Source organism: Ranitomeya imitator, chromosome 7 (genome assembly GCF_032444005.1).
Source record: "Ranitomeya imitator isolate aRanImi1 chromosome 7, aRanImi1.pri, whole genome shotgun sequence".
Classification (NCBI taxonomy): Eukaryota; Metazoa; Chordata; class Amphibia; order Anura; family Dendrobatidae; genus Ranitomeya; species Ranitomeya imitator.
In genome coordinates, this window is record NC_091288.1 from 81,793,459 (window position 1) to 81,817,227 (window position 23,769).

The window sequence follows — 23,769 nt, forward strand, 5'->3', positions numbered from 1 at the left end:
CCTAAATTTCTGACAATATACTTCTACATCATCCTGACCCTGGCATAAAGCCAGCAGATTTTTCTCAGCCTGATCCACTGAATTAGGCTCATCGTAAAGCAATCCCAGCGCCTGGAAAAATGCATCAACATTACTCAATGCAGAATCTCCTGGTGCAAGAGAAAACGCCCAGTCCTGTGGGTCGCCGCGCAAAAAAGAAATAATAATCAAAACCTGTTGAATAGGATTACCAGAAGAATGAGGTTTCAAGGCCAAAAATAGCTTACAATTATTTCTGAAGCTCAGGAACTTAATTCTGTCACCAAAAAACAAATCAGGAATCGGAATTCTTGGTTCTAGCATCGATTTCTGATCAATAGTATCTTGAATCTTTTGTACATTTACAACGAGATTATCCATTGAGGAGCACAGAGCCTGAATATCCATGTCCACAGCTGTGTCCTGAAGCACTCTAATGTCTAGGGGAAAAAAAAAGACTGAAGACAAAGCTAAGAAAAAAAATGATGTCAGGATTTCTTTTTTCCCTCTATTGGGAATCATTGGGTGGCTCCTTGTACTGACAGGGCTGGCAATCAGGCAACACAGCGTGCAGTAATCAGCGCACATACAGAGATCTGGCAATAACCAAAAACAATAGGACGAGCTCTGAGACGTGGAATCTCTGTAGACTGCAGTACCTGATCTATCCTCACACAACTATAAGCAGCAGTGGATTGCGCCTATCACTACCTATGCAACTCGGCACTGCCTGAGGAGCTGACTAGCCTGAAGATAGAAATACAAGCCTGACTTACCTCAGAGAAATACCCCAAAGGAATAGGCAGCCCCCCACATATAATGACTGTTAGCAAGATGAAAAGACAAACGTAGGAATGAAATAGATTCAGCAAAGTGAGGCCCGATATTCTAGACAGAGCGAGGATAGCAAAGAAAACTATGCAGTCTACAAAAAACCCTAAAACGAAAACCACGCAAAGGGGCAAAAAGACCCACCGTGCCGAACTAACAGCACGGCGGTGCACCCCTTTGCTTCTCAGAGCTTCCAGCAAAAGATAATAGCAAGCTGGACAGAAAAAACAGAAAACAAACTAGAAGCACTTATCTAGCAGAGCAGCAGGCCCAAGGAAAGATGCAGTAGCTCAGATCCAACACTGGAACATTGACAAGGAGCAAGGAAGACAGACTCAGGTGGAGCTAAATATCAAGGCAGCCAACGAGCTCACCAAAACACCTGAGGGAGGAAGCCCAGAGACTGCAATACCACTTGTGACCACAGAAGTGAACTCAGCCACAGAATTCACAACAGCTACAGTTCTCAGGCTCTCAGAAGGGACAATAAGCCGAGGCTCCTCCTCCTCCTCCGATGACACTACGGAGCGGGAGAGAGCGTCAGCATGAACGTTCTTCTCCCCGGAGAGGAAATGGAGAGTAAAATGGAACCGGGAGAAGAACAGGGACCATCTAGCCTGGCGAGAATTCAGCCGCTGGGCCGTTTGCAGATATACCAAGTTCTTGTGGTCAGTGAAGACTTGGAAGGGAAAGCGAGCTCCCTCCAAGAGATGTCTCCACTCTGAAAAAGCCAACTTCATGGCTAGCAACTCCCTGTCCCCGATGGAATAATTCCTCTCCGCTGGTGTGAAGGTCTTGGAGAAGAAGAAGCAAGGATGCTTCCGACCTTGAGCATCCTTTTGGAAAAGGACTGCTCCAGCACCAATGGATGAGGCATCCACCTCCAAGTTAAATGGTTTATCAACATCGGGGCGATGTAGGATGGGTGCGCTAGCGAAGTGTGACTTGATCGAGAGAAAGGCTTTGGAGACCTCCTCTGACCACATTTTGGGATTTGCTCCCTTCTTGGTGAGGGCAACCAAGGGAGCTACCAAAGTTGAGAAGTGTGGAATGAACTGGCGATAGTAATTAATGAACCCCATAAAGCGCTGCACCGCTTTAAGAGAATGGGGTTCCTGCCAGTCCATTACAGCCTGTAGCTTTACAGGATCCATAGCCAAACCCTGGGCAGAGATGATATAACCAAGGAAAGGCAAGGACTCCTGCTCAAACACACACTTCTCCAACTTGGCGTAGAGGGAGTTTGCCCGTAAGAGGTCGAAGACTTTGCGAACATCTCTCCGATGGGAGTCAATATCTGGAGAGAAGATGAGAATATCATCCAGATAGACTACGACCGAGGTGGTGAGCATATCCCGGAAGATGTCGTTCACAAAGTCTTGGAAAACGGCTGGGGCATTACAGAGCCCGAAGGGCATCACCAGATATTCATAGTGCCCATCCCTGGTGTTAAAAGCCGTCTTCCATTCATCCCCCTCACGGATGCGAATCAGGTTGTAAGCACCCCGCAGATCTAACTTTGTAAATACCCTCGCTCCCCGTAGCCTATCAAACAGCTCAGATATCAGGGGTAATGGGTACTTGTTCTTAACGGTGATGGCGTTAAGACCCCTGTAGTCTATGCATGGACGTAAGTCTCCAGTCTTCTTCTGTACGAAGAAGAACCCAGCCCCTGCCGGTAACACTGACTTCCTAATGAATCCTCTTGCCAGATTCTCTTGGATGTACTGGGACATTGCCTCCGTCTCCGGGAGAGATAACGGATAGACTCGACCCCGGGGAGGCTCAGCACCAGGCAAGAGGTCAATAGGACAGTCATAGGGGCGGTGAGGCGGAAGGGTCTCCGCAGCTCTTTTGAAGAACACGTCTGCATAGGGCCAATAGTGCTTGGGGAGAGAGGAAAGATCTGCGGGTACCTGTGTAGTAGCAACCTGAACGCACTCCCTCAGACATCTACCCTCGCAGGATTTACTCCATCCCAAAATTCTCCCAGAGGACCACTCAATATGAGGAGAATGGTAGCGAAGCCATGGTATCCCCAACAGGACCTCATCAATTCCCTCAGGAATGACTAATAGGGAGATTATCTCCTGATGTGATGGAGACACAGATAGCGTGAAAGGAATGGTTTGGTGGGTAATCTGTGAAGGTAGTGTTGACCCATTTACCACTCGAACGGTAACTGGCTTGGCGAGCATCACCAAGGGTATTGCGTGACGCTGGGCAAAAGCAGAAGACATAAAGTTACCCTCTGCCCCAGAATCCACGCACAGCTCGACCATAAGAGTGGATGGGCCTATGGTAATTGTCCCCTTGAAGGACAACTTTGAGGCAAATGTCGCCGTGTCTAGTGTACCTCCTCCAACTGCCACTAGACGCTGACGTTTCCCCGACCACTGAGGACCCTTGGAGGCAAGGTGTCCTGACTGCTGGCAAACATGACGGACCTTATGTGCACGGGCGGACTGAGACTTGGATCCCGCTTGTGTCACCTCTAAGGCCTCATGTGACTCGGATGCCTGGACTGGAGATTCCAAAGGTTTGGCGAAGGTGGGAGCCAGCCGAAACCTCTGTCTACTCTGGGCTTGCTCCAACCTCCGCTCGTTAAAACGGAGGTCAATACGAGTAGAGACAGTTATTAACTCCTCCAGTGTGGCAGGAATCTCCCTAGTGGCCAGAGCATCCTTAATGTGGTCAGCCAGGCCCCTCCAAAATATGGGGATAAGGGCTTTATCCGACCACTCCAGCTCGGAAGCTAAAGTACAGAGGCGGACGGAAAAATGGCTGACCAAGGACTCACCCTGAGTTAATGCCAGTAGTTGGAGCACTGTGTCATGGGTGACTTGAGGTCCTAAAAAGACCTTCTTCAGAGTGCTCAGGAACAACGGAGCACTCTGTACCACATGATCACCACGCTCCCACAGCGGCGTAGCCCACTCCAACGCCCTGTCCGACAAAAGAGACACAATAAATCCCACCTTAGCCCGCTCTGTAGGAAAACGTGCAGCCAGGAGCTCGAGGTGAATAGAGCACTGACTCACGAATCCCCTACAAGTTATGCTATTTCCAGAATTTTTTTCTGGCAGCGGGAGGCGAGATAACGTCGGAACAGGGGTGGCAGTGGACAAGGTTGCTGCAGCCACGCTAGCAGCCTGTACAGCAACTGCGGTAACATCCACAGCTGAGGTTGAGCTCTCGAGAGCCGCCAACCTACCCTCCAGCTGCTGGATATACCGCAAAGATTGCTGAATGTCCGCCATTTACTAGCCAGACCCTGGCGCTAGTATTCTGTTAGGGCTAGCGGAACGCACCGAGTAAATAGAGATGTTTATTGATATTGGTGCGTTCGCAGCCCGGGGTCCACCGTGCAGGAGTACCTGCTGCTAGCAAACGGCGGAGCTATATGGCGGTATAGACTAACTCAGTTATCTCACTGAGTAGCCGTGAAAGGAAAGCACTGTGCCCTGTTAGACTCCACAGAGGCACAGGCTAACTGCCCAAACAGAGAGCAGTCAGTGGTCACACAAACACACAAAACTCCTCGCCGGAGGAGCCAGCATTCTAGGGGCTTATTTCAGCCGGGTCCCTGAATACACTCAGACTCAATCTCCTCGCCGGAGGAGCCAGCATTCTAGGGGCTTATTTCAGCCGGGTCCCTGAACACACATACATGTGACCACACTGGCGCAAAGCACATAACATAAGACAATACTAGCGCATGGCCGTGCGGTCATGCGCAGTTTATATAGTTGCAGCACAGGAAGCTGCAACCGAAGTTTTGCCCTTTCAGGACCTTCCTGGAGGACCAATGGGATGTGCTGCAGTACCTGAACATCTGACCGAACATGTGACCCTTGACCTCCAATGGGAGACCTTGCCCTGGGCATGCTCAGTGTGTGCAAATAAGGACTTAGTCCCAGAGAGACCCGCTCGCCGCAGATCAGTGCAGGGTACCATAGGAAAGCCAGAAAAGGCAGTGGTGACCCTATGCACAGAATCAGCCTCAGCGAGACGCTGGGAGCGACGTCTCTGCTGAGCAGACCCCACTGCGGCCGATGCTGAATGGGAGACCGCAGCAGACACGGATCGAGATTCCCCCTGTGCAGCAGAGGAAACTCGACTCCTAACAGACACCAAATCAAAGTAAGTAGAACAAATTTAGTAATACAATTTTTGCATTGTATTTTCTCCATTGGTCTTAGCTGACATTTTTTGTTTTGCTTTGTGTAGGCAAGAAAATTATTTCTCTGTAAGCAAATTCTGGACTTTTGGAATCATTGAAAAACATTTTAAAATTCACTTTATGCTTCAGTTGGATGGTAAGTATATATCCCACCATTCAATTACATGTGCAAAGCTGTGAATGTAAATTATATTCAATCATCATTTGTCAGAAAGCTGAGAGGCTCTACATTGAGATTTCATTTTTAATACTACAAGCTAAATTGCTGTGTTTTCGTTTTCATTAGAGAAACAAGGGACCGTCCACGATACAGGCAATTCCCCTTTTTGGAGTCAATGAAACATGTATCCTCAAGCTATTTAAGGGAAGAAGATCATGTTCAAGTGCTTGGTTGTTCCTATGCAATGCCCACACATTTCACAATGATAAATGCAGTAAAGGTTCTGGTCAAAGAGTTGTTTTACTGAATTGTTGTGAAACTATGTGCATTCACAGAGCTATGAGCAATAACTTTTTGCTCATTACATGAGCCATAGCATAGCTAATGCATGTTATAGAAGAACCTTGGAAAGGATCTTCTGCTTTTGTCAAAGGGTCATCTTTTGAATGTTGCATTACGAAGTCGCTTTGGACCTTCCATCAAGAAAAGTTTCAATCAGAAGAACCTTCAAGAAGATGTGTGGTTTTTGTTGAACATTTTTTAAAAAAACAACAAATCAAGTTAAGTAGAACTAATCTAATATTTAAATGTTTGGATATAATCTTCCCTTTTTGTCCAAATATGTTTTTTGGTTTTGCTTTCTTGTAGAACAGGAAGATCCTATTACTTACATGGAAGCGGTTCCTGGACTTTTGGATTCCTAGGAAGACATTGAAGAATTCAGGTCATATTCCAACTGGGTGGTAAGCAATTGATCAAGCATTCTATCAAATTTTCAAAGCTTTGAATGTAGACAATATGCAATCATCATGTGTCAGAAAGCTGAGAGGCTTTACATTGAGTTTGCATTTTTATTACTACAAACTAATGTTTTGTATTTCAGTTAAGAAACGAAAGACCATCCTCGATCCATGCAATTCTCTTTTGGCAGTTGCTTAAATCTGTTATCCTCAAGCCAAATACGGTACGAAATATTTCTTGAACTAACTGGTTGCTTCTGTGCAATACCCTCACATTTTACATTGATAAGTACGGTAAAAGTTCTTAATACAGATTAGTTGCTACTGCATTGTTGCGAATTTGTGTGCCTACGCATAACCTAGGATGTACATTTCTTACGTATTGCATGGCTTAAGCTATGGCTCATGCACTTTGTAGAAGAGCTGAAAAAATACTGCCATTCTTGACAAAGGAGCACCTTCTAAGTGTTGAATTTTGAGGATATTTTGGACCTTCTATCAAGAATGGATGCCATTAGTAAAACATTGAAGAAAATGTGAGGTCTTTACTCTTTAATTTTTGGAAGACACCAAATCAAAGTAAGTAGAACAAATTTAGTATTTCAATTTTTGCATTGTATTTTCTCCTTTGGTCTTAGCTGATATTTTTTGCTTTGCTTTGTGTAGGCAAGAAAATTATTTCTCTGGAAGCAAATTCTGGACTCTTGGAATCAATGAAAAGCATTTTAAAATTCACGTTATGCTACAGTTGGATGGTAAGTATTTATTCCACCATTCAATTACATGAGCAAAGCTGTGAATGTAAATTGTATTCAATCATCATTTTTCAGAAAGCTGAGAGGCTCTACATTGAAATTTCAATTTTATTATTACAAGCTAAACTGCTGTGTTTTCGTTAGAAGAACAAGGGACCGTCCACGATACAGGCAATTCCCCTTTTTGGAGTCAATGAAACATGTATCCTCAGGCTATTTATGGGAAGAAAATCATGTTCAAGTGCTTAGTTGTTCCTATGCAATGCCCACACATTTCACAATGATAAATGCAGTAAAGGTTCTTGTCAAAGAGTTGTTTTACTGAATTGTTATGAAACTATATGCATACACAGAGCTATGAGCAATAACTTTTTGCTCATTGCATGAGCCATAGCATAGCTAATGCATGTTATAGAAGAACCTTGGAAAGGATCTTCTGCTTTTGTCAAAGGGTCATCTTTTGAATGTTGGATTACGATGTCGCTTTGGACCTTCCATCAAGAAAAGGTTCAATCAGAAGAACCTTCAAGAAGATTGTGTGGATTTTATTGAACATAAAAAAAAAAAACAACAAATCAAGGTAAGTAGAACTAATGTAATATTTAAATGTTTGGATATAATCTTCCCTTTTTGTCCAAATATATTTTTTGGTTTTGCTTTTTTGTAGAACAGGAAGATCCTATTACTTACCTGGAAGCGGTTCCTGGACTATTGGATTCCTAGGAAGACATTGAAGAATTCAGGTCATATTCCAACTGGGTGGTAAGCAATTGATCAAGCATTCTATCAAATTTTCAAAGCTTTGAATGTAGACAATATGCAATCATCATGTGTCAGAAAGCTGAGAGGCGTTACATTGAGATTGCATTTTTATTACTACAAACTAATCTTTTGTATTTCAGTTAAGATTAAGAAACGAAAGACCATCCTCGATCCATGCAATTCTCTTTTGGCAGTTGCTTAAATCTGTTATCCTTAAGCCAAATACGGTACGAAATATTTGTTGAACTAACTGGTTGCTTATGTGCAATACCCTCACATTTTACATTGATAAGTACGGTAAAAGTTCTTAATACAGATTAGTTGCTACTGCATTGTTGCGAATTTGTGTGCCTACGCATAACCTAGGATGTACATTTCTTATGTATTGCATGGCTGAAGCTATGACTCATGCTCTTTGTAGAAGAGCTGAAAAAATACTGCCATTGTTGACAAAGGAGCACCTTCTAAGTGTTGAATTTTGAGGATATTTTGGACCTTATATCAAGAATGGATGCCATTAGTAAAACATTGAAGAACATGTGAGGCCTTTACTCTTTAATTTTTGGAAGACACCAAATCAAAGTAAGTAGAACAAATTTAGTATTTCAATTTTTTGCAACTCTGGAACGCTTCAACAGATCTTGGTGATTCTGACATTGTTTTCTCATGATATATTGTACTTCATGATACTTGTAAAATTTCTTCGATATAACGTGCATTTATTTGTGAAAAAAACGGAAATTTGGCGAAAATTTTGAAAATTTTGCAATTTTCCAACTTTGAATTTTTATGCCCTTAAATCACAGAGATATGTCACACAAAATAATTAATAAGTAACATTTCCCACATGTCTACTTTACATCAGCATAATTTTGGAACCAAAATTTTTCTTTGTTAGGGAGTTATAAGGGTTAAAAGTTGACCACCAATTTCTCATTTTTACAACACCATTTTTTTAGGGACCACATCTCATTTGAAGTCATTTTGAGGGGTCTATATGATAGAAAATACCCAAGTGTGACACCATTCTAAAATCTGCACCCCTCAAGGTGCTCAAAACCATATTCAAGAAGTTTATTAACCCTTCTGGTGCTTCACAGGAATTTTTGGAATGTTTAAATAAAAATGAACATTTAACTTTTTTTCACAAAAAATTTACTTCAGCTCCAATTTGTTTTATTTTCCCAAGGGTAACAGGAGAAAACGGACCCCAAAAGTTGTTTTACAATTTGTCCTGAGTACAACGATACCCCATATGTGGGGGTAAACCACTGTTTGGGCGCATGACAGAGCTCGGAAGCGAAGGAGCCCCATTTGACTTTTCAATGCAAAATTGACAGGAATTGAGATGGGACGCCATGTTGCGTTTGGAGAGCCACTGATGTGCTTAAACATTGAAACCCTCCACAAGTGACACCATTTTGGAAAGCAGACCCCCTAAGGAACTTATCTAGATGTGTTTTGAGCGCTTTGACCCACCAAGGGCTTCACAGAAGTTTATAATGCAGAGCCATAAAAATAAAACAAACATTTTTTCCCACAAAAATGATTTTTTTAGCCCCCAGTTTTGTATTTTCCCGATAGTAGCAGGAGAAATTGAACCCCAAAATTTGTTTTCCAATTTGTCTTGAGTGCGATGATACACCATATTTGGGGGGAACCACTGTTTGGGCGCATGGGAGGGCTCGGAAGGGAAAGAGCGCCATTTGGAATGCAGACTTAGATGGAATGGTCTGCAGTTGTCACATTGCATTTGCAGAGCCCCTAATGTACCTAAACAGTAGAAAGGAGCACCTTCGAAGTTACATAGTTACATAGTTACATAGTTACATAGTTATTAAGGTTGAAGGAAGACTTTAAGTCCATCTAGTTCAACCCATAGCCTAACCTAACTTGCCCTAACAAGTGTTGAATTTTAAGGATATTTTGGACCTTCTATCAAGAATGGCCAAAGGGTCATCTTTTGAATGTTGGATTACAACGTCGCTTTGGACCTTCCATCAAGAAAATTTTCAATCAGAAGAACCTTCAAGAAGATGTGTGGATTTTATTGAACATTTTTAAAAAAAACAACAAATCAAGGTAAGTAGAACTAATGTAATATTTAAATGTTTGGATATAATCTTCCCTTTTTGTCCAAATATATTTCTTGGTTTTGCTTTTTTGTAGAACAGGAAGATCCTATTACTTACCTGGAAGCGGTTCCTGGACTATTGGATTCCTAGGAAGACATTGAAGAATTCAGGTCATATTCCAACTGGGTGGTAAGCAATTGATCAAGCATTCTATCAAATTTTCATAGCTTTGAATGTAGACAATATGCAATCATCATGTGTCAGAAAGCTGAGAGGCTTTACATTGAGGTTGCATTTTTATTACTACAAACTAATCTTTTGTATTTCAGTTAAGAAACGAAAGACGGTCCTTGATCCATGCAATTCTCTTTTGGCAGTTGCTTAAATCTGTTATCCTCAAGCCAAATACGGTACGAAATATTTCTTGAACTAACTGGTTGCTTTTGTGCAATACCCTCACATTTTACATTGATAAGTACGGTAAAAGTTCTTAATACAGATTATTTGCTACTGCATTGTTGTGATTTTGTGTGCCTACGCATAACCTAGGATGCACATTTCTTACATATTGCATGGCTTAAGCTATGGCTCATGCACTTTGTAGAAGAGCTGAAAAAAATGCTGCCATTCTTGACAAAGGAGCACCTTCGAAGTGTTGAATTTTGAGGATATTTTGGACCTTCTATCAAGAATGGCCATTAGTAAAACATTGAAGAACATGTGAGGCCTTTTCTCTTTAATTTTTGGAAGACACCAAATCAAAGTAAGTAGAACAAGTTTAGTATTTCAATTTTTGCATTGTATTTTCTCCATTGGTCTTAGCTAATATTTTTTGTTTTGCTTTGTGTAGGCAAAAAAATTATTTCTCTGGAAGCAAGTTCTGGACTCTTGCAATCAATGAATAACATTTTAAAATTCACGTTATGCTTCAATTGGATGGTAAGTATTTATCCCACCATTCAATTACATGTGCAAAGCTGTGAATGTAAATTATATTCAATCATCATTTGTCAGAAAGCTGAGAGGCTCTACATTGAGATTTAATTTTTATTACTACAAGCTAAACTGCTTTGCTTTCGTTAGAGAAACAAGGGACCGTCCACGATACAGGCAATTCCCCTTTTTGGAGTCAATGAAACGTATCCTTGGGCTATTTATTCGAAGAAGATCATGTTCAAGTGCTTGGTTGTTCCTATGCAATGCCCACACATTTCACAATGATAAATGCAGTAAAGGTTCTTGTCAAAGAGTTGTTTTACTGCATTGTTGTGAAACTATGTGCATGCACAGAGCTATGAGCAATAACTTTTTCCTCATTGCATGAGCCATAGCATAGCTAATGCGTGTTATAGAAGAACCTTGGAAAGGATCTTCTGCTTTTGTCAAAGGGTCATCTTTTGAATGTTGGATTACAACGTCGCTTTGGACCTTCCATCAAGAAAATTTTCAATCAGAAGAACCTTCAAGAAGATGTGTGGATTTTATTGAACATTTTTTAAAAAAACAACAAATCAAGGTAAGTAGAACTAATGTAATATTTAAATGTTTGGATATAATCTTCCCTTTTTGTCCAAATATATTTCTTGGTTTTGCTTTTTTGTAGAACAGGAAGATCCTATTACTTACCTGGAAGCGGTTCCTGGACTATTGGATTCCTAGGAACACATTGAAGAATTCAGGTCATATTCCAACTGGGTGGTAAGCAATTGACCAAGCATTCTATCAAATTTTCAAAGCTTTGAATGTAGACAATATGCAATCATCATGTGTCAGAAAGCTGAGAGGCTTTACATTGAGATTGCATTTTTATTACTACAAACTAATATTTTGTATTTCAGTTAAGATTAAGAAACGAAAGACCATCCTCGATCCATGCAATTCTCTTTTGGCAGTTGCTTAAATCTGTTATCCTTAAGCCAAATACGGTACGAAATATTTGTTGAACTAACTGGTTGCTTCTGTGCAATATCCTCACATTTTACATTGATAAGTACGGTAAAAGTTCTTAATACAGATTAGTTGCTACTGAACTGTTGCGAATTTGTGTGCCTACGCATAACCTAGGATGTACATTTCTTACGTATTGCATGGCTGAAGCTATGGCTCATGCACTTTGTAGAAGAGCTGAAAAAATACTGCCATTGTTGACAAAGGAGCACCTTCTAAGTGTTGAATTTTGAGGATATTTTGGACCTTCTATCAAGAATGGATGCCATTAGTAAAACATTGAAGAACATGTGAGGCCTTTACTCTTTAATTTTTGGAAGACACCAAATCAAAGTAAGTAGAACATATTTAGTATTTCAATTTTTTGCATTGTATTTTCTCCATTGGACTTAGCTGACATTTTTTGTTTTGCTTTGTGTAGGCAAGAAAATTATTTCTCCGGAAGCAAATTCTGGACTCTTGGAATCAATGAAAAACATTATAAAATTCACGTTATGCTTCAATTGGATGGTAAGTATTTATCCCACCATTCAATTACATGTGCAAAGCTGTGAATGTAAATTAGATTCAATCATCATTTGTCAGAAAGCTGAGAGGCTCTACATTGAGATTTCATTTTTATTACAAGCTAAACTGCTGTGTTTTCGTTAGAGAAACAAGGGACCGTCCCCAATACAGGCAATTCCCCTTTTTGGAGTCAATGAAACATGTATCCCCAGGCTTTTTATGGGAAGAAGAACATGTTCAAGTGCCTGGTTGTTCCTATGCAATGCCCACACATTTCACAATGATAAATGCAGTAAAGGTTCTTGTCAAAGAGTTGTTTTACTGTGTTGTTGTGAAATTATGTGCATGCACAGAGCTTGAGCAATAACATTTTCCTCACTGCATTAGCCATAGCATAGATAATGCATGTTATAGAAGAACCTTGGAAAGGATCTTCTGCTTTTGTCAAAGGGTCATCTTTTGAATGTTGGATTACGACGTCGCTTTGGACCTTCCATCAAGAAAATTTTCAATCAGAAGAACCTTCAAGAAGATGTGTGGATTTTATTGAACATTTTTAAAAAAAACAACAAATCAATGTAAGTAGAACTAATGTAATATTTAAATGTTTGGATATAATCTTCCCTTTTGTCCAAATATATTTCTTGGTTTTGCTTTTTTGTAGAACAGGAAGATCCTATTACTTACCTGGAAGCGGTTCCTGGACTATTGGATTCCTAGGAAGACATTGAAGAATTCAGGTCATATTCCAACTGGGTGGTAAGCAATTGATCAAGCATCCTATCAAATTTTCATAGCATTGAATGTAGACAATATGCAATCATCATGTGTAAGAAAGCTGAGAGGCTTTACATTGAGATTGCATTTTTTTACTACAAACTAATCTTTGGTATTTCAGTTAAGAAACGAAAGACCATCCTCGATCCATGCAATTTTCTTTGGCAGTTGCTTAAATCTGTTATCCTCAAGCCAAATACGGTACAAAATATTTGTTGAACTAACTGGTTGCTTTTGTGCAATACCCTCACATTTTACAATGATAAGTGCGATAAAAGTTCTTAATATAGATTAGTTGCTACTGCATTGTTGCGAATTTCTGTGCCTACGCATAACCTAGGATGTACATTTCTTACGTATTGCATGGCTTAAACTATGGCTCATGCACTTTGTAGAAGAGCTGAAAAAATACTGCCATTCTTGACAAAGGAGCACCTTCTAAGTGTTGAATTTTGAGGATATTTTGGACCTTCTATCAAGAATGGATGCCATTAGTAAAACATTGAGGAACATGTGAGGCCTTTACTCTTTATTTTTTGGAAGACACCAAATCAAAGTAAGTAGAACAAATTTAGTATTTCAATTTTTGCATTGTATTTTCTCCATTGGTCTTAGCTGACATTTATTGTTTTGCTTTGTGTAGGCAAGAAAATTATTTTTCTGGAAGCAAATTCTGGACTCTTGGAATCAATGAAAAACATTTTAAAATTCACATTATGCTTCAGTTGGATGGTATTTATCCCACCATTCAATTACATGTGCAAAGCTGTGAATGTAAATTAGATTCAATCATCATTTGTCAGAAAGCTCAGAGGCTCTACATTGAGATTTCATTTTTATTACTACAAGCTAAACTGCTGTGTTTTCGTTAGAGAAACAAGGGACCGTCCACGATACAGGCAATTCCCCTTTTTGGAGTCAATGAAACATGTATCCTCAGGCTATTTAAGGGAAGAAGATCATGTTCAAGTGCTTGGTTGTTCCTATGCAATGCCCACACATTTCACAATGATAAATGCAGTTAAGGTTCTTGTCAAGGAGTTGTTTTACTGCATTGTTGTGAAACTATGTGCATGCAAAGAGCTATGAGCAATAACTTTTTGCTCATTGCATGAGCCATAGCATAGCTAATGCATGTTATAGAAGAACCTTGTAAAGGATCTTCTGCTTTTGTCAAAGGGTCATCTTTTGAATGTTGGATTACGACGTCGCTTTGGACCTTCCTTCAAGAAAAGTTTTAATCAGAAGAACCTTCAAGAAGATGTGTGGATTTTGTTGAACATTTTTCAAAAAAACAACAAATCAAGGTAAGTAGAACTAATGTAATATTTAAATGTTTGGATATAATCTTCCCTTTTTGTCCAAATATGTTTTTGGTTTTGCTTTCTTGTAGAACAGGAAGATCCTATTACTTACATGGAAGCGGTTCCTGGACTGTAGGATTCCTAGGAACACATTGAAGAATTCAGGTCATATTCCAACTGGGTGGTAAGCAATTGATCAAGAATTCTATCAAATTTTCAAAGCTTTGAATGTAGACAATATGCAATCATCATGTGTCAGAAAGCAGAGAGGCTTTACAATGAGATTGCATTTTTATTACTACAAACTAATCTTTTATATTTCAGTTAAGAAACGAAAGACCATCCTCGATCCATGCAATTCTCTTTTGGCAGTTGCTTAAATCTGTTATCCTCAAGCCAAATACGGTATGAAATATTTCTTGAACTAACTGGTTGCTTCTGTGCAATACCCTCACATTTTACATTGATAAGTACGGTAAAAGTTCTTAATACAGATTAGTTTCTACTGCATTGTTGCGAATTTGTTTGCCTACGCATAACCTAGGATGTACATTTCTTATGTATTGCATGGCTTAAGCTTATTGCCCATGTTCTTTTTCGAAGAGCTGAAAAAATACTGCCATTCTTGTCAAAGGAGCACCTTCTAAGTGTTGAATTTTGAGGATATTTTGGACCTTCTATCAAGAATGGATGCCATTAGTAAAACATTGAAGAACATGTGAGGCCTTTACTCTTTAATTTTTGGAAGACACCAAATCAAAGTAAGTAGAACAAATTTAGTATTTCAATTTCTGCATTGTAATTTCTCCATTGGTCTTAGCTGACATTTTTTGTTTTGCTTTGTGTAGGCTAGAAAATTATTTCTCTGGAAGCAAATTCTGGACTCTTGGAATCAATGAAAAACATTTTAAAATTCACGTTATGCTACAGTTGGATGGTAAGTATTTATTCCACCATTCAATTACATGTGCAAAGCTGTGAATGTAAATTGTATTCAATCATCATTTGTCAGAAAGCTGAGAGGCTCTACATTGAGATTTCATTGAGTCAATGAAACATGTATCCTCAGGCTATTTAAGGGAAGAAGATCATGTTCAAGTGCTTGGTTGTTCCTATGCAATGCCCACACATTTCACAATGATAAATGCAGTTAAGGTTCTTGTCAAGGAGTTGTTTTACTGCATTGTTGTGAAACTATGTGCATGCAAAGAGCTATGAGCAATAACTTTTTGCTCATTGCATGAGCCATAGCATAGCTAATGCATGTTATAGAAGAACCTTGTAAAGGATCTTCTGCTTTTGTCAAAGGGTCATCTTTTGAATGTTGGATTACGACGTCGCTTTGGACCTTCCTTCAAGAAAAGTTTTAATCAGAAGAACCTTCAAGAAGATGTGTGGATTTTGTTGAACATTTTTCAAAAAAACAACAAATCAAGGTAAGTAGAACTAATGTAATATTTAAATGTTTGGATATAATCTTCCCTTTTTGTCCAAATATGTTTTTGGTTTTGCTTTCTTGTAGAACAGGAAGATCCTATTACTTACATGGAAGCGGTTCCTGGACTGTAGGATTCCTAGGAAGACATTTAAGAATTCAGGTCATATTCCAACTGGGTGGTAAGCAATTGATCAAGCATTCTACCAAATTTTCAAAGCTTTGAATGTAGACAATATGCAATCATCATGTGTCAGAAAGCAGAGAGGCTTTACAATGAGATTGCATTTTTATTACTACAAACTAATCTTTTATATTTCAGTTAAGAAACGAAAGACCATCCTCAATCCATGCAATTCTCTTTTGGCAGTTGCTTAAATCTGTTATCCTCAAGCCAAATACGGTACGAAATATTTCTTGAACTAACTGGTTGCTTCTGTGCAATACCCTCACATTTTACATTGATAAGTACGGTAAAAGTTCTTAATACAGATTAGTTTCTACTGCATTGTTGTGAATTTGTTTGCCTACGCATAACCTAGGATGTACATTTCTTATGTATTGCATGGCTTAAGCTATTGCCCATGTTCTTTTTCGAAGAGCTGAAAAAATACTGCCATTCTTGTCAAAGGAGCACCTTCTAAGTGTTGAATTTTGAGGATATTTTGGACCTTCTATCAAGAATGGATGCCATTAGTAAAACATTGAAGAACATGTGAGGCCTTTACTCTTTAATTTTTGGAAGACACCAAATCAAAGTAAGTAGAACAAATTTAGTATTTCAATTTCTGCATTGTAATTTCTCCATTGGTCTTAGCTGACATTTTTTGTTTTGCTTTGTGTAGGCTAGAAAATTATTTCTCTGGAAGCAAATTCTGGACTCTTGGAATCAATGAAAAACATTTTAAAATTCACGTTATGCTACAGTTGGATGGTAAGTATTTATTCCACCATTCAACTACATGTGCAAAGCTGTGAATGTAAATTGTATTCAATCATCATTTGTCAGAAAGCTGAGAGGCTCTACATTGAGATTTCATTTTTAATAATACAAGCTAAATTGCTGTGTTTTCGTTTTTGTTAGAGAAACAAGGGATCATCCACGATACAGGCAATTCCCCTTTTTGGAGTCAATGAAACATGTATCCTCAGGCTTTTATTGGAAGAAGATCATGTTCAAGTGCTTGGTTGTTCCTATACAATGCCCAAACATTTCATAATGATAAATGCAGTAAAGGTTCTTGTCAAAGAGTTGTTTTACTGAATTGTTGTGAAACTATCTGCATGCACAGAGCTATGAGCAATAACTTTTTGCTCATTGCATGAGCCATGGCATAGCTAATGCATGTTATAGAAGAACCTTGGAAAGGATCTTCTGCTTTTGTCAAAGGGTCATCTTTGAATGTTGGATTACGACGTCGCTTTGGACCTTCCATCAAGAAAAGATTCAATCAGAAGAACCTTCAAGAAGATGTGTGGATTTTGTTGAACATTTAAAAAAAAACCAACAAATCAAGGTAAGTACAACTAATGTAATATTTAAATGTTTGGATATAATCTTCCCTTTTTGTCCAAATATGTTTTTTGGTTTTGCTTTCTTGTAGAACAGGAAGATCCTATTACTTACATGGAAGCGGTTCCTGGACTGTAGGATTCCTAGGAAGACATTGAAGAATTCAGGTAATATTCCAACTGCTTGGTAAGCAATTGATCAAGAATTCTATCAAATTTTCAAAGCTTTGAATGTAGACAATATGCAATCATCATGTGTAAGAAAGCTGAGAGGCTTTACAATGAGATTGCATTTTTATTACTGCAAACTAATCTTTTGTATTTCAGTAAAGAAACGAAAGACCATCCTCGATTCATGCAATCCTCTTTTGGCAGTTGCTTAAATCTGTTATCCTCAAGCCAAATACGGTACGAAATATTTGTTGAACTAACTGGTTGCTTTTGTGCAATACCCTCACATTTTACAATGATAAGTGCGATAAAAGTTCTTAATATAGATTAGTTGCTACTGCATTGTTGCGAATTTCTGTGCCTACGCATAACCTAGGATGTACATTTCTTACGTATTGCATGGCTTAAACTATGGCTCATGCACTTTGTAGAAGAGCTGAAAAAATACTGCCATTCTTGACAAAGGAGCACCTTCTAAGTGTTGAATTTTGAGGATATTTTGGACCTTCTATCAAGAATGGATGCCATTAGTAAAACATTGAGGAACATGTGAGGCCTTTACTCTTTATTTTTTGGAAGACACCAAATCAAAGTAAGTAGAACAAATTTAGTATTTCAATTTTTGCATTGTATTTTCTCCATTGGTCTTAGCTGACATTTATTGTTTTGCTTTGTGTAGGCAAGAAAATTATTTTTCTGGAAGCAAATTCTGGACTCTTGGAATCAATGAAAAACATTTTAAAATTCACGTTATGCTTCAGTTGGATGGTATTTATCCCACCATTCAATTACATGTGCAAAGCTGTGAATGTAAATTAGATTCAATCATCATTTGTCAGAAAGCTCAGAGGCTCTACATTGAGATTTAATTTTTATTACTACAAGCTAAACTGCTGTGTTTTCGTTAGAGAAACAAGGGACCGTCCACGATACAGGCAATTCCCCTTTTTGGAGTCAATGAAACATGTATCCTCAGGCTATTTAAGGGAAGAAGATCATGTTCAAGTGCTTGGTTGTTCCTATGCAATGCCCACACATTTCACAATGATAAATGCAGTTAAGGTTCTTGTCAAGGAGTTGTTTTACTGCATTGTTGTGAAACTATGTGCATGCAAAGAGCTATGAGCAATAACTTTTTGCTCATTGCATGAGCCATAGCATAGCTAATGCATGTTATAGAAGAACCTTGTAAAGGATCTTCTGCTTTTGTCAAAGGGTCATCTTTTGAATGTTGGATTACGACGTCGCTTTGGACCTTCCTTCAAGAAAAGTTTTAATCAGAAGAACCTTCAAGAAGATGTGTGGATTTTGTTGAACATTTTTCAAAAAAACAACAAATCAAGGTAAGTAGAACTAATGTAATATTTAAATGTTTGGATATAATCTTCCCTTTTTGTCCAAATATGTTTTTGGTTTTGCTTTCTTGTAGAACAGGAAGATCCTATTACTTACATGGAAGCGGTTCCTGGACTGTAGGATTCCTAGGAAGACATTTAAGAATTCAGGTCATATTCCAACTGGGTGGTAAGCAATTGATCAAGCATTCTACCAAATTTTCAAAGCTTTGAATGTAGACAATATGCAATCATCATGTGTCAGAAAACAGAGAGGCTTTACAATGAGATTGCATTTTTATTACTACAAACTAATCTTTTATATTTCAGTTAAGAAACGAAAGACCATCCTCAATCCATGCAATTCTCTTTTGGCAGTTGCTTAAATCTGTTATCCTCAAGCCAAATACGGTATGAAATATTTCTTGAACTAACTGGTTGCTTCTGTGCAATACCCTCACATTTTACATTGATAAGTACGGTAAAAGTTCTTAATACAGATTAGTTTCTACTGCATTGTTGCGAATTTGTTTGCCTACGCATAACCTAGGATGTACATTTCTTATGTATTGCATGGCTTAAGCTATTGCCCATGTTCTTTTTCGAAGAGCTGAAAAAATACTGCCATTCTTGTCAAAGGAGCACCTTCTAAGTGTTGAATTTTGAGGATATTTTGGACCTTCTATCAAGAATGGATGCCATTAGTAAAACATTGAAGAACATGTGAGGCCTTTACTCTTTAATTTTTGGAAGACACCAAATCAAAGTAAGTAGAACAAATTTAGTATTTCAATTTCTGCATTGTAATTTCTCCATTGGTCTTAGCTGACATTTTTTGTTTTGCTTTGTGTAGGCTAGAAAATTATTTCTCTGGAAGCAAATTCTGGACTCTTGGAATCAATGAAAAACATTTTAAAATTCACGTTATGCTACAGTTGGATGGTAAGTATTTATTCCACCATTCAATTACATGTGCAAAGCTGTGAATGTAAATTGTATTCAATCATCATTTGTCAGAAAGCTGAGAGGCTCTACATTGAGATTTCATTTTTATTATTACAAGCTAAACTGCTGTGTTTTCGTTAGAAAAACAAGGGACCGTCCACGATAAAGGCAATTCCCCTTTTTGGAGTCAATGAAACATGTATCCTCAGGCTTTTATTGGAAGAAGATCATGTTCAAGTGCTTGGTTGTTCCTATGCAATGCCCACACATTTCACAATGATAAATGCAGTAAAGGTTCTTGTCAAAGAGTTGTCTTACTGCACTGTTGTGAAACTATCTGCATGCACAGAGCTAATAGCAATAACTTTTTGCTCATTGCATGAGCCATGGCACAGCTAATGCATGTTATAGAAGAACCTTGGAAAGGATCTTCTGCTTTTGTCAAAGGGTCATCTTTTGAATGTTGGATTACGACGTCGCTTTGGACCTTCCATCAAGAAAAGTTTCAATCAGAAGAACCTTCAAGAAGATGTGTGGATTTTGTTGAACATTTAAAAAAACAAAACAACAAATCAAGGTAAGTAGAACTAATGTTTGGATATAATCTTCCCTTTTTGTCCAAATATGTTTTTGGTTTTTGCTTTCTTATAGAACAGGAAGATCCTATTACTTACATGGAAGCGGTTCCTGGACTGTAGAATTCCTAGGAAGACATTGAAGAATTCAGGTCATATTCCAACTGGGTGGTAAGCAATTGATGAAGAATTCTATCAAATTTTCAAAGCTTTGAATGTAGACAATATGCAATCATCATGTGTAAGAAAGCTGAGAGGCTTTACAATGAGATTGCATTTTTATTACTACAAACTAATCTTTTGTATTTCAGTTAAGAAACGAAAGACCATCCTCGATCCATGCAATCCTCTTTTGGCAGTTGCTTAAATCTGTTATCCTCAAGCCAAATACGGTACGAAATATTTGTTGACCTAACTAGTTGCTTCTGTGCAATACCCTCACATTTTACATTAATAAGTACGGTAAAAGTTCTTAATACAGATTAGTTGCTACTGCATTGTTTAGAATTTGTGTGCCTACGCATAACCTAGGATGCACATTTCTTACATATTGCATGGCTTAAGCTATGGCTCATGCACTTTGTAGAAGAGCTGAAAAAATACTGCCATTCTTGACAAAGGAGCACCTTCTAAGTGTTGAATTTTGAGGATATTTTGGACCTTCTATCAAGAATGGATGCCATTAGCAAAACATTGAAGAACATGTGAGGCCTTTACTCTTTAATTTTTGGAAGACACCAAATCAAAGTAAGTAGAACAAATTTAGTATTTCAATTTTTGCATTGTATTTTCTCCATTGGTCTTAGCTGACATTTTTTGTTTTGCTTTGTGTAGGCAAAAAAATTATTTCTCTGTAAGCAAATTCTGGACTTTTGGAATCATTGAAAAACATTTTAAAATTCACTTTATGCTTCAGTTGGATGGTAAGTATTTATCCCACCATTCAATTACATGTGCAAAGCTGTGAATGTAAATTATATTCAATCATCATTTGTCAGAAAGCTGAGAGGCTCTACGTTGAGATTTCATTTTTAATAATACAAGCTAAATTGCTATGTTTTCGTTTTTGTTAGAGAAACAAGGGATCGTCCACGATACAGGCAATTCCCCTTTTTGGAGTCAATGAAACATGTATCCTCAGGCTTTTATTGGAAGAAGATCATGTTCAAATGCTTGGTTGTTCCTATGCAATGCCCAAACATTTCATAATGATAAATGCAGTAAAGGTTCTTGTCAAAGAGTTGTTTTACTGAATTGTTGTGAAACTATCTGCATGCACAGAGCTATGAGCAATAACTTTTTGCTCATTGCATGAGCCATGGCATAGCTAATGCATGTTATAGAAGAACCTTGGAAAGGATCTTCTGCTTTTGTCAAAGGGTCATCTTTGAATGTTGGATTACGACGTCGCTTTGGACCTTCCATCAAGAAAAGATTCAATCAGAAGAACCTTCAAGAAGATGTGTGGATTTTGTTGAACATTTAAAAAAAAAACAACAAATCAAGGTAAGTACAACTAATGTAATATTTAAATGTTTGGATATAATCTTCCCTTTTTGTCCAAATATGTTTTTTGGTTTTGCTTTCTTGTAGAACAGGAAGATCCTATTACTTACATGGAAGCGGTTCCTGGACTGTAGGATTCCTAGGAAGACATTGAAGAATTCAGGTCATATTCCAACTGGTTGGTAAGCAATTGATCAAGAATTCTATCAAATTTTCAAAGCTTTGAATGTAGACAATATGCAATCATCATGTGTAAGAAAGCTGAGAGGCTTTACAATGAGATTGCATTTTTATTACTACAAACTAATCTTTTGTATTTCAGTTAAGAAACGAAAGACCATCCTCGATTCATGCAATCCTCTTTTGGCAGTTGCTTAAATCTGTTATCCTCAAGCCAAATACGGTACGAAATATTTCTTGACCTAACTAGTTGCTTCTGTGCAATACCCTCACATTTTACTTTGATAAGTACAGTAAAAGTTCTTAATACAGATTAGTTGCTACTGCATTGTTGCTAATTTTTGTGCCTACGCATAACCTAGGATGCACATTTCTTACGTATTGCATGGCTTAAGCTATGGCTCATGCACTTTGTAGAAGAGCTGAAAAAATACTGCCATTCTTGACAAAGGAGCACCTTCTAAGTGTTGAATTTTGAGGATATTTTGGACCTTCTATCAAGAATGGATACCATTAGTAAAACATTGAAGAACATGTGAGGCCTTTACTCTTTAATTTTTGGAAGACACTGTTAGGGCTAGCGGAACGCACCGAGTAAATAGAGATGTTTATTGATATTGGTGCGTTCGCAGCCCGGGGTCCACCGTGCAGGAGTACCTGCTGCTAGCAAACGGCGGAGCTATATGGCGGTATAGACTAACTCAGTTATCTCACTGAGTAGCCGTGAAAGGAAAGCACTGTGCCCTGTTAGACTCCACAGAGGCACAGGCTAACTGCCCAAACAGAGAGCAGTCAGTGGTCACACAAACACACAAAACTCCTCGCCGGAGGAGCCAGCATTCTAGGGGTTTATTTCAGCCGGGTCCCTGAATACACTCAGACTCAATCTCCTCGCCGGAGGAGCCAGCATTCTAGGGGCTTATTTCAGCCGGGTCCCTGAACACACATACATGTGACCACACTGGCGCAAAGCACATAACATAAGACAATACTAGCGCATGGCCGTGCGGTCATGCGCAGTTTATATAGTTGCAGCACAGGAAGCTGCTACCGAAGTTTTGCCTGAACATGTGACCGAACATGTGACCCTCGACCTCCAATGGGAGACCTTGCCATGGGCATGCTCAGTGTGTGCAAATAAGGACTTAGTCCCAGAGAGACCCGCTCGCCGCAGATCAGTGCAGGGTACCATAGGAAAGCCAGAAAAGGCAGTGGTGACCCTATGCACAGAATCAGCCTCAGCGAGACACTGCGGCCGATGCTGAATGGGAGACCGCAGCAGACACGGATCGAGATTCCCCCTGTGCAGCAGAGGAAACTCAACTCCTAACATTACCCCCCTCCTAGGGCCCCCCTCCTTGAGCCTCACTACGCTCAAAAGCTGCAATAAGCAGCGGAGCCCGAATGTGCTCCACAGGCTCCCAGGTTCTATCCTCTGGGCCGTGACCCTTCCAGTCCACCAGATAAAATTTCTTGCCACGTACCACCTTGCACCCCACAATAGTATTCACCTCAAACTCATCCGTGGATGAACCCGATGTCCCAGCAGATGACTCAGAAAACCGGGACAAACGAACGGGCTTTAAGAGGGAAACGTGAAAAGTATCGGTGATACCAAGGCGTGGAGGAATAGCCAAACGGTAGACCACAGGGTTGACCTGTTCCAGAACCTTAAACGGGCCAATGTAGCGAGGAGCAAACTTAGTGGACTCAACTCGCAGCCTGATGTTACGGGCGGAGAGCCACACTAAGTCGCCAGGAGCAAAGACCGGAGCAGGGCGCCAGTGTGTATCAGCCGAAACCCTCATTCTCTCCTTGGAGGCCCGGATGGCATCCTGTGTGCGGTCCCAGATGTCACGTGCCTCCACCGCCCAGTCTGCCACCCTAGAATCGGTGGATGACACGGGCATGTGCACAGGGACACCCGGATGCTGGCCGAAATTAAGGAGAAAAGGTGTTTGACCAGTGGAATCGGCTACGGCGTTGTTCAAGGCAAATTCCGCCCAAGGTAGCAAAGATGCCCAGTCATCCTGCCTAGCAGAGACGAAATGT